This window comes from Chenopodium album, chromosome 3 (genome assembly GCF_948465745.1).
Source record: "Chenopodium album chromosome 3, dcCheAlbu1.1, whole genome shotgun sequence".
Taxonomy (NCBI): domain Eukaryota; kingdom Viridiplantae; phylum Streptophyta; class Magnoliopsida; order Caryophyllales; family Amaranthaceae; genus Chenopodium; species Chenopodium album.
Window position 1 is genome coordinate 26,704,911 of NC_137836.1, and position 11,212 is coordinate 26,716,122.

The 11,212-nt window shown below is 36.0% G+C and overlaps 1 long non-coding RNA gene across 1 annotated transcript; it reads left to right on the forward strand.

Moving 5' to 3' along the window:
- Nucleotides 1–10,254: 10,254 nt before the first annotated feature.
- LOC145612907 (uncharacterized) lies at nt 10,255–10,852 on the forward strand. The gene is made up of 2 exons (XR_014106816.1): nt 10,255–10,484; nt 10,680–10,852. It is a non-coding gene; the product is annotated as an uncharacterized LOC145612907 (long non-coding RNA).
- Nucleotides 10,853–11,212: the final 360 nt, after the last annotated feature.

The window sequence follows — 11,212 nt, forward strand, 5'->3', positions numbered from 1 at the left end:
GAATATTTGTCACATTTCACATTTTTAGATTAAATAATACACATTATATTACAATTTTAACCTCATAATTTTTTACCTTGTTATGAGGGTTTTCTATTTTACCCCCATATTTTTTGCCCTCTTTAATTGTTGGTCCCCTTTGGAATTTGTAAGTATGACTACTTTCTCTCTCTATCAAACATTTTTAACTTAGTCATCAAAAGGCCTTCCTAGGGGATGTTAGTTATGTATCTCATAATACAAAACGAGGGGTACGGTTGTCTTTTAACTTGTATTTTGAAAATTCCTAAGTACCACCTCCGTTTTGCTAAGTGTCATCCCGTTTTTGTACTTGAATAAAAAATAGTATTATATTGTCTTTGGTAGAAGAGTCATATTCGATTTGTTTGGTAATGGGGAGTCTGTCTCTCTCCTCCCTTCATTCTTATTTTTTGTTCTTTATTTTGTTCTTCTCTCTCTCCTCTTCCTTCCTTACTTTTATTTCTCGACTGGTGAATTCTAGTGTTAATTCGTTCGTTAAATCACCTATCTTTGTCTGCGTTGCGTTTGCGAGGCTTATAGTCTGGGCTCGAGTGGTGGGTAACCGAAATCGCGAGGTTCATCCCTGGGTTTCAAGGTTGGTGTTACTTGCAACTGTTTGTTAATTGGGTTTCATGAATTTCAGAATTGAGTCTTTACTTTGCCCTAAATTGTTTCGAAATTGCTGTATTGGTCTGAAGTTTGAGTTTTTGTTTTACATCGATAGTTTAAAATTACGGTTGTATTAGTGAACTTAAGATTAGGGTTTGGTTACTCATGTGGCTTGTAGGGTTGGGATGAATGAAGACGAGTAATTGAAACTTGAATGAGTGTGGATTTCTGTTTATGTGTGAAAGGGCCTAATTAATGCATGTGTTCTTGAACTATAATCTGATATACAGTGATGGATAGTTTTGTGTTTGCGTTTTATATTAATCCGGATTATTTTAAATTAGCGGGAGAGAGTGTCTCCATGAGGAATTATGGATAATTGTTTGTTTATGAATTTGTTATATTTAATTAACTATGGATCTAGGGGTTGTCTGAATAAGTAATTGGAGGAATTTTTAATGTTGGAGTCGGTGATTGTTGTTTGTGTGTGTATTGAATTTATTTTTTTTAATGTTGAATTGCGGTTTGGTGTTTGTGTGATAATACTTTATGTTTTTGTTGGTGGAATAATTTTTGAATATTCAAATGTGCATTTTGAATGCTGAATTAGGGTTTCCTAAGTGTGTGATTATTCAATTGAGCATTTATTAATGGTGCTATTAGGGATTGGTGTTTTTGTGAATATTCAATTGAGCTTTTTTATAATGGTGGGAATAGGGATTGGTGTCTATGTGATTAGAATATTTGTCTGATTATAATATTTAAATAAGGGTTTTTGGTGTGTTGGTTAGGGTGGATGGTGAAGACAATGGTGCGTTCGATGAGCTGGAAGAAGGGATTGGTGAGTTATATTTATTAATTTTGTATGTATATTTTTTGTGATGTAGTATTAGGAAAGGGTGTTAACTTGGTTGTGGTTCTTTTTGAACAAGGGTGGTCCTTCTAAGTGTAAAGGTAAGGGGCAGGGAAAGAAGGAATAGGTTTCGTCGAAGGCTCCTACCCCTCAAAAAAGCCAGGCCCTTGGGAAGAAGGTAGCCCCTAAGAGAAAGATTGATGAGGATTATGAGGAATCAGATGAGTATGATGAAGATGGCGAGGAAATGAAGAGTAATAATACCAATGGTGAAGGCGAGTTAGCTTCAAGCTCTGGTTTTGTGGAGAACTTGATGATGGAGTACATGAAACGGAAGTCCCGGAAGAGGAGATTAAATGGGGAAGGAAGTCATCATCAGCGTAAGGTAATTGTTTTAGTAAATAGTTGTTTTTACATGAGAGCAGTTTTCGTTATTTGTTTAGTGGGGTGTAACCTTGTGTGTTCTTTACCTGAAAATTCATTTAGGTTCGTACACTTGAAGGGAACAAGGTGTTGAGTAAAGGGGAGGTTTTGAAGACCCATCATGACAATGTCGGACAGGTAAATGTTGAGATCAAGAAAATTTTTATTGGAATGTTGTTCTTCTGTTTTTGTGCTATTAATGTAAATGTGTTGTGAAAATTGTGGCAGTATCTGAATATTGTCTCTCGGGTTGAGTCATTTTCTGTCTCAGTTTCTGCTTTGATTCGAAGCGGAAAGAGTTAGTAAGGCGGATGGGGTTTGGTGGATTATTGGAGTTGGATATGAAGAATATTCCAAGGCAAATCTGTTATTGGCTTATGGCCCGTGTTCGCGAAGATGCGACTATGGTATTTGGTGAAGGAGAAATTCTGCCTTTGGGTACTAAGCAGGTGAGGTGTGTGCTAGGGATTCCTATGGGGTCAAAACCCGTGCCAATGGATATTGGTGAAGACGAAGAGAAGATTATGCTGGTGAAGTCTATGTACGATGCTTATGGGACGGGACTGAAGAAGGAGACAATATCTTTGAAAGCTGCTTCTAGTGTGTTGTGTCCATTGGGGACTGATCAGAAGCCCGTGCCGCTGCTGACAGAGAATGATGAGGAGGAGTTCATGGTTGCCTTTTTTACTGTGGTGCTCGGCAAACTACTATGCACCTCAACCAATTCTTCTAACTTGGCATCTTCCCTAATACCTTGTGTTATCGTGGCTAGTCATGCTAATGAGTATGATTGGTGTACTTTCACCATGGATTGGCTTTGTGACACTGCCCGACCTTTTCAGTCATAGTTTATGAGGGATGGGTATAGATCCGGTTACGGAGGTAGCTTTTTGTTTGTGATGGTGAGTTTTTATCATTGTTTCTGTTTGTATTGAAATTTTTTATGTATAAATTTGCGTATGTGTATTAATTGATGTAAAACTTGGTCTCCTAGATATTCTATCTAGATCACTTGCACCGTAAACCTTTGAAATGGGGAGTGTTCCCAAGGGTGACAGTGTGGAATTCTGTCGAGATAAGGGCAGCTCTTATGGAAGACAAGGTTACCCGTGACGAGTATGGGAAGTTGTTGGTAATGGAAGCTATTATATATTTTTGCTTTTTTATTTGTGTTGTCATTTCTGATTTTAGTTTTTGCTTGTATTTGGTTGAAGGCGTATGATATAGCGTATGGTGAGGAGCATCCCCTTGTAACAAGGGATGCTGATTGTCTGGGAAAGGATGTTTCTCTACTCACCGACAATGAGCAGATGAATGCTATGTTGACAGATGTGGTGGACAAAGTAAAAGAATGTATGTTATTTGTGTAACTGTTAAGTACATGAGTTACTTCTTGTATACTTATTTGAATTTAAACCACTGTCTTGCAGATGATTGCTAAGTTCACCCTGAAGCTGGAGACCCTTGTGGAGGGTGTTGTTGAAAAATGTTTTAGTAGTTTTGTGTCGAAGATGACTGGGATGAGTATGGACCGAAATCTCGATGAATTTGCTAAGAATATGACTACAGGGAGTATTGGTCCGAGGGAAAACAGTATGGGTCCAAAAATTGAATATATTTTTACAATGGGAAACACATTGAATCATTTCTCGAGGGTGAAAGATTATAATGACAATGAGGTTTCCAAACATTCCAGAGGAACTGGCCCAGAAATGTCAGCTAATTCTCATATGGGGGATAAGGCAAAGAGTACTAAGTCGGGTTTGTTCGAGAAGAGGCTACTGGCTTTTGTAAAGGGCTGGAGAGATTTGAAGAATGAAAATGCGTAAGTTCAGTCATTTGATGATTATTTGCACCATTATATGGTATATTTTCTAGTCATTTATTTTCTGTGTTTTAAATTTTAGTTTCATCATTATTTGATGTTTTTTTGTTTGTAGGCCTGGCCCATCACTGATCGAGTGTGATGGGATTGATGCAACACAACGTGATTGTTATCATGTGCTTTCGCCAAGGGCTAGGGTTGGTGACCAATACGTGAGGATGGCGGCTATACTGTACACGAAAAATTAGTCTACTCAGCATTCTATGAAAAGGATTATGTTAGATCCTTCGTATGCGATGAGTGTTCTTTGCATTGGGAGTAGATGAATTAAAGGGTGTGGACCTTTCCCTTATTATTTTGATGTTGCTTTGTAGCATTTTGTAATGCTTGGGGAAAGATGAGTATAAAGTGCTTGGGAAGAAATATTGCAGGAGTGTCCTTAGTCATCCTCTAGATCAAATTCACAGTGTACATGGCCATCTTTGGTTTTTGTTGTGTTTAAATTAGGCTTCATTGTGGGACTGAATTTGGGGTAACTAATGCTTAATTATATATATATATATATATATATATATATATATATATATATATATATATATATATATATATATATATATATATATATATATTATTAAGGTATTTGTCCCTGTTTTGGTTCCACAAAAGAATGCAGAGCATTGGTTTTGTCTTGCTTTGGAATTAAAATCCCAAAGGATTTGGATGATTGACTCTATGTATGAGGATTCGTTCTCTACGCATGAGGCAATTGTAGAGATTTTGGTAAGCGGGATGAGTGAAGGTCCACTATATTGTTTTAATATGTATGATGTTTGTCTTCTGATATGTAATCTTTGCGCAACATCTTGTAGGTGAAGGCGTTGGAGGTGTTGCTTAAGATAAGAAACCCTATTTGAGTGGAGGGAATTGTAGGCAGTTGGTTAAGGAGTGTTTTTCCGGTGCAACAGTCCGATACGTGAGTTTTTTTTGTACTTCCATGCTTTTTTAGTGTTTGGGTTGTTAAATGGGGCCCTCTCTTAATATCTTATTGCTCTTGTAATTGAACATTAGGTGTTCGTGTGGTGCCCTGATGCTTGCAATTGTTAAACATTGTGCTAGAAGCTTTGAGGCGGAATTGCACCTGGTGAGCGCGCTTTCACCTTTTTAAGTTTCACCCTAGAAAAATTGTTTCTGTTTTGGTCCAACTTGGGTTTGTAACGTTGTGTCTATGAACTTATTTGTTAGAGTTATTTTGTCATTTTTGCAGGACACGATATCAAAGGTGAGAAAGAATTTGTTTCTTGAAGATGTCAACAGCGACTTTAATGAAGTGAGGGCAACTTTGGAGAGTGATATCCTGCCTAAGGAACGTCGCGGCACCAGAAGGACTGGCTCTCAGTACACTTGCTAATTTCTGTATATGAGGTTTCTTAGCTATCTGACCACTAACTGTTGTTTTGCTAAGTTATGATTTGCTAATCTCCGATGATAATTTGGTCATTTTGAACATTTTTTGAAATAATTCCTTTTGTGCACACCTATCCTAGTGTCTTTTGGTCATTTGAACTTATTTAGTATCCATGTATGGTGGGAGCGCAAAATATCCCTCCTTTTTTGGTACTGAAATGAAGGGGGAACTTTGTAATTATTTACAATAGTATGTTGATCAAAATTACTTAGTTATGTGTTGTTATAATTTGTAGGCAATGTTTATGTTTGAAATCGTAAGTGTGCATCCTATGGTACTAGTCTAAACTAGTTGCCCACCGGATGAACACCAAGATGATCTTAAGTGTACTCCTAATCAGTTCTCTTTACTCTCCATTCATTATTGCATGCCCTAATTGCCCACAGAAAACTTCGAATAGGGCTTGAATATATACAGTATGTAGCATTATTAGCATATTAAGACACACGGAGGCTTCCTTTACGCATGTAAACGCGTAGCCACAGTCCGTGAAGCAAGGTCGTAATATATTATAAGTCGGAATTGATCAAACTTAAAACTAACTCAAACCTTGAATAGTTGGGAGGTAATCTTTTAATCGTGTCGATTCTCTAACAGGAGACACGTATATTAATATTAAATAATGTGACAAACTTTTCAATAGTTTAAAATTTTTTAAAGGTAATCTTTTAATCGTGCCGATTCTCTAACAGGAGACACGTATATTAATATTAAATAATGTGACAAACTTTTCAATAGTTTTAAAAATTTTAAAACATATGACTTGGGATTTCTTACCTAAACACAAAGGGTTTCAATATATTTTGTAGAATAACTAAACATAGGACATAAAATTAAAATGTGATTTCCTTACTCATAGTTTTACCCTTGAATTGGAGGGGGATGCCTAGAGCCCAACAACAAATTGTACTATTGTAGCAGATGTATTGTCTTATCATCATTTTTTGCTTGCTCATTTCAGCTTAACAATTGTTAGTAGCCCTCTTTCAAGAAAGTTTTCCTAGCACTCTGACCTATTTCTTTCATTTTCGGATTTTGTGGGATTTTTTTTTTCTATCAAATTCACTCTTAATTCTCTTTACTTCCTTTTTAATTCTTTTCATCTTCCTACCTCATAGGTCCCTCACTTACCTACTTCAAAGACCTTTAATCTTCATCCATAAGCAGTTGAACCCAAAAATTTGCCAAAATGAACAATTATGGAAATGAAGCGACTTATGTTATGGGTGCTTGGGGAAAGTACACTGTTGAGCACCCTACCACTCCATTGATGTACTTCAAGCCTTTCAACACCACAACAACCCCGAACTTGATTTCAACTCCACACCCTAGTTTGCAAACCATTTTCATTTAGAGGAAGGTGTTTGCATTCCTCCTAGCTTCCTCCGAGACCAGCTGTCCAACTCTCTTGAGTTGATGACCACTACTTATATACCCAAAAGCTTGATGGAAGTGGCTGAAAGGAAAATTCGACCAACATATTACCCAGATCTTTGAGATTTGGAAGGCTATCTCCACAAGGGTGTTGGCCCTTTTGCAAAATGGCTATGTGAAAATTCAAGTACTGATGAGAATGAGTTCATCCCCAAGGATATTATGCCAATCTTTGATCTGAAGCCTTTGGTTAACCGCGGCAAACTCCCGATCTACACCTTCCCTTTACAAGTAAGGCATGTGTTCCTTGGTGCAAAAACCGCAGCTATTCATGTTATGGAGGTGCACAATTTACTCAAAGCTCTTCATGTGAATGTGCATTGTTGTATAACAGAGAAAAGGAAGGTGAAGTACTCTCGTGTTTCATTTCAAGGCTTTGAGACTGATGTTGAATCAAGTTGTCGTTACTTACCTTCTGGGTCCAATGTCATCGTTTGGAATGCAAGGAATGTTCATAGGCCTTCGTTTGTGGAGACGTTCGATGAGCTATTTTCTTGTTACGCCCTAGTTCTAGTCGTGGTGACTGAAGCTCGGTTTGACCAGTCAACACTGGAATACTTGAAGTTCCAGCTACGAGATGTGTACGACGTTGAAGGATTTGAAGGCCATAACGGGTATAGTGACGTGCTGCTCATTTGGGATAAGAAGGAATTGTGCCCATGGGTTACTAAGAGAGGGAATTCTTACTTTGGCCATCAGCTTGGTGTCGAGATTGAGGTAATGAGTCTTTCTTAGACAAAAAGGTCCAAACTTTACCAGATCATCAAACAAATTTCAATTCCTCTAAATGCTATAGATTAATGCTAATGTTATTAATCAGTCCCTAAATTAACCCTAAATTTAACCTTCTTAGTGAAAATTTTTTTTATGGAAGTAAATATTGTAATTATAAGTATGGTTTGGTGTAACACATGAAGGTTTATTTTTGTTGTTTATCTTTTGTTTATTTTTAATGACTAATCAAATGGAGATATAATTGTTATGGTAACCTAGTCAGTGACAAGGGGAGGAAGGACTCTGACCCCACCATCGCCCTATTCGCCTTATTCAGGAGGTGACCTGACGAATGATCCCTCAGTCCATGACTGGAATGATCATCTTACACTATCACCAAAACCAGCCTCTCCATCAACGAGTGGTGACTACGGTGGAGTTGGACAAGATGAAACCACAGTCCATGACTTGAACGACCATCTGACGCCTTGAAGATGGTGGCTGGCTTTGTTTTTGGATTAACTTTTCACTATTCGGCTATTATCAAGTTATTCGTAGTATGAAGATGTTTTTAAGTACTGTGTTTCAGATGTTGTAGTTAAGACTAGATTGGGTTTATGTACCTCCTTTTATTATATGTATGTAAGACTTGTTTGTGGTGTTGGAGTATGAAAAACCTTGATGGTGTTGTGTACTTTGAATGGCTAAGGTGTTTATATTGTCAATATTTATTCCCAATCCGAGTACAATATAAGGACAATGTACTAATTGCAAAACTACTAAATCTAATACAACTTCACTTGCAACATTAATATCAGAAAAAAAACATAATAAACTTGATCACTTATATTTCATCAACAAAGAAAGCAAGCATACAACTACCAAAATCTTGATAATCTTGAATGTGAGACGTTCCAAATTTTCAATCCTTTCGCAGAGTAAACCCATCCCGTTGTTGTTATGACTGCGAATGAAATCTACCTCATTTGGCCACTGCCAGAAGTTGCATGCGCGACACTTGTAATACAGCCGGTGAGGATTGAATTCAGACATCGAAATCCGAAACTCGACCAGTGACTGTCCTCCGCAATTGCAATTCTTGGCAGCAGGTTGTGAAAATAAACGACGAGGTAAATGAGAACTTGAAGAGTTTGAAGACATGCCAAAGTAGATTTCTATTTCTATACGTTCAAGGAGACTCACCTTCATTTATAGCAGTAATGTAGCGGGAATATAATGGAATTATTCCCGCCTTCAAGGTAACCCAATTTTTCAATGCAATGTAGGCCAGGTCCAAATTATCAAACTGTGTAATAGCACTTTCAAGTTACGCAGCTACACCATTTATGTGTACAGATTAAGCAACTTTTATGCTCAATTAAAACAGCAACTCATATAACTAACCAACTCATGTTAACACAGTTATACCCTATACAGTTTCAGTTGTATAAAAAATCCATCCAGAACTATTAAAATTACTCACAGTTACATAAGTGACCTCATTAAACTGAAAAAATAATATATGCGATCGAGTTATTTTAATTATCTCAGTTTAATCATTGAATGAGTCAGTTTACACATTAAAAACCTCAGTAGTTTAAAAATAAGGTGCAGTTACTTATAAAATGAATAAGTGAAGAAAAGGAAGAGGAATAGGGAATACCATTTGCAATCAATTTTGGCACCATCTACCTAAAATAGAGTAGTAATAAAATTTTACAAAAATAAATGTTATTAGATTCGAACTACAGAATGACACCATCTACTGAAAAAAAAAATTTACAAAAACAAAATAAATTTATTGACCACCCTATATAGCGGTCTATATCAACACATTAAATAAGATTAATCATGTTACTTAACACTACAACAATAAGTTGGTTGTGACCTTTTGTGCAATTTGATTCAGTATAATGCAAATGCTACACCTATAGGTTTGTAAGTTGTTTAGTATCAGCATCAGAAGGTTGCACACACAAGATCGAAATACATTATGAATAGAAGAATGGTATCATCGATAGTCACAAGGTCATAGAAAACCCTTTTGATCTTAGTAAAACCCTAGGAATATTGAATTCAACCCTACTGTACTACAATTATACCTTTAATATTTATTGTTAGTGCAATAATACCTTTTCCCAATGAAATATTTGTTAACTCTAATGGGACTAAACAATCTCAGTAAAACCACCCTAACATTATTTACACTACTACAAAACTTGGAAAAATAACCCCCAATTAAAGACCCGTTATTTAACTAACGGGTCTGTTTGATGTAAGAGATCCTATATTGATTGTAACGGGTCTGATATGTGTGTTAGGAAAAAAAGAGAGAGATAAGAGAGTCGTTCTTTAATCTTGAGGGTCTCTTACCTTTCCCCCCTGACTACACTACATCGACCCTTTATATTTTTGGTACTCTTCTTTAATTTTTTTTTTTTAAAATTTTTTTTGTTACTGTATATCATTATTTCTGTTAAAATTTATTCACCAATTCTCTCTTCAAAACCTCCGCCCAAGACAAAGCCCAACCCCAAATGAAAACCCTCATCCTCTCTTTATGAATCCGCCGTCAACCCTTCACTTACTCTTCCCTTCTCCATTGAATCAAAGCACAACATTTATCTCCCATTTTTTCTCAAGTTTGAAAAATCGTCAAGTTAAAGGGAGATGTGGAAAAATAAACAACATAGACCAACAATTAATTCATCATCTCTACAAAAATAATCAATCGTATTCAATGTTCCCTTGTATTGAACCTTATTGAAGCTCTACTTCAATTTATCAAAGGCAGAAAGAAGCTCAACCTCCTATGCTAATGGATCTGGAATTTTGAAGAATTGTTGTCTAATTGATGGCCTATCTTCTGAACAAAATTGAGGTAATCGATATGTAAATTGGTTTTTATTTTATTATTATTGACTATGTTTTCAAATTAGTTTTCGAGTAGAATTGTTTATTACAATTGCTTCCATCTTCGTTGTGGCTGTAGTCCTTTCTTCGGGTCTCGCTTGCAGGTTCATTTCTCTGAATTGGTTGATTAATGGAGGTTTTGCGGAGATTGTTGTAGTAGTTTTTTGGAGTTCATTCACTTTTACAATGAAGAGTTGCAGGTGTTCTTCTTGATTATGATTAACTGGGTAACTAAATAATTATGTCGTTTATTAGTGTTTTAGCAGTAGTATTATGTTATCTTAATCAATGAATGTTACATAATTAATTAGCTCCATAAATTTTCTTATTTTTGTTGGATAACCAATTAACCATTGTACGAGTAATACTAGAGCTTTTATAGCATTTTCATTAAGATTGATTTTTCTTCTTCTTTTGGTCAGGTTTGCGTGATGTCATCAAACAATGGAGAAATGGAGTATTGAAGCCATTATTAATGTTAATTATTATTGTAAATTTCACATAAATTTTTATTTTTTCAAATTTTATGTTGTTGGATGATTTTTTTGTGTCACGTAAGTTTTAATTTATTCCATTATTATTTTCAATTGTCTTATATAGTGTGTTGACTCGAATGAACAATACAAGGGGGGGGGGGTGAATTGTATGAATTGTATTGTAGAGGAACTAGGGTAATTTTTGCGAAATTCTTAAAGGAACTTAAACAAAAACTTTAAAGTGCAAGAGAGATTTTACGTGGAAAACTTCTTGGCCCTAATCAAGAAGAAAAACCACGACCACAAGGGATTTTAAACTCAACTCTTAATAATAATAGGGCAAACAACCTATTACAAATTAAGACTCTAAACTCAAGTTCCTCAATGAACTTAAGTTCCCCCTTAACTGATCCCTCAATCAGTTAAGCTCTCGAATCTCTCTCTTTCTCCTTGCTTCACTCAAAGCAATTACACACTCT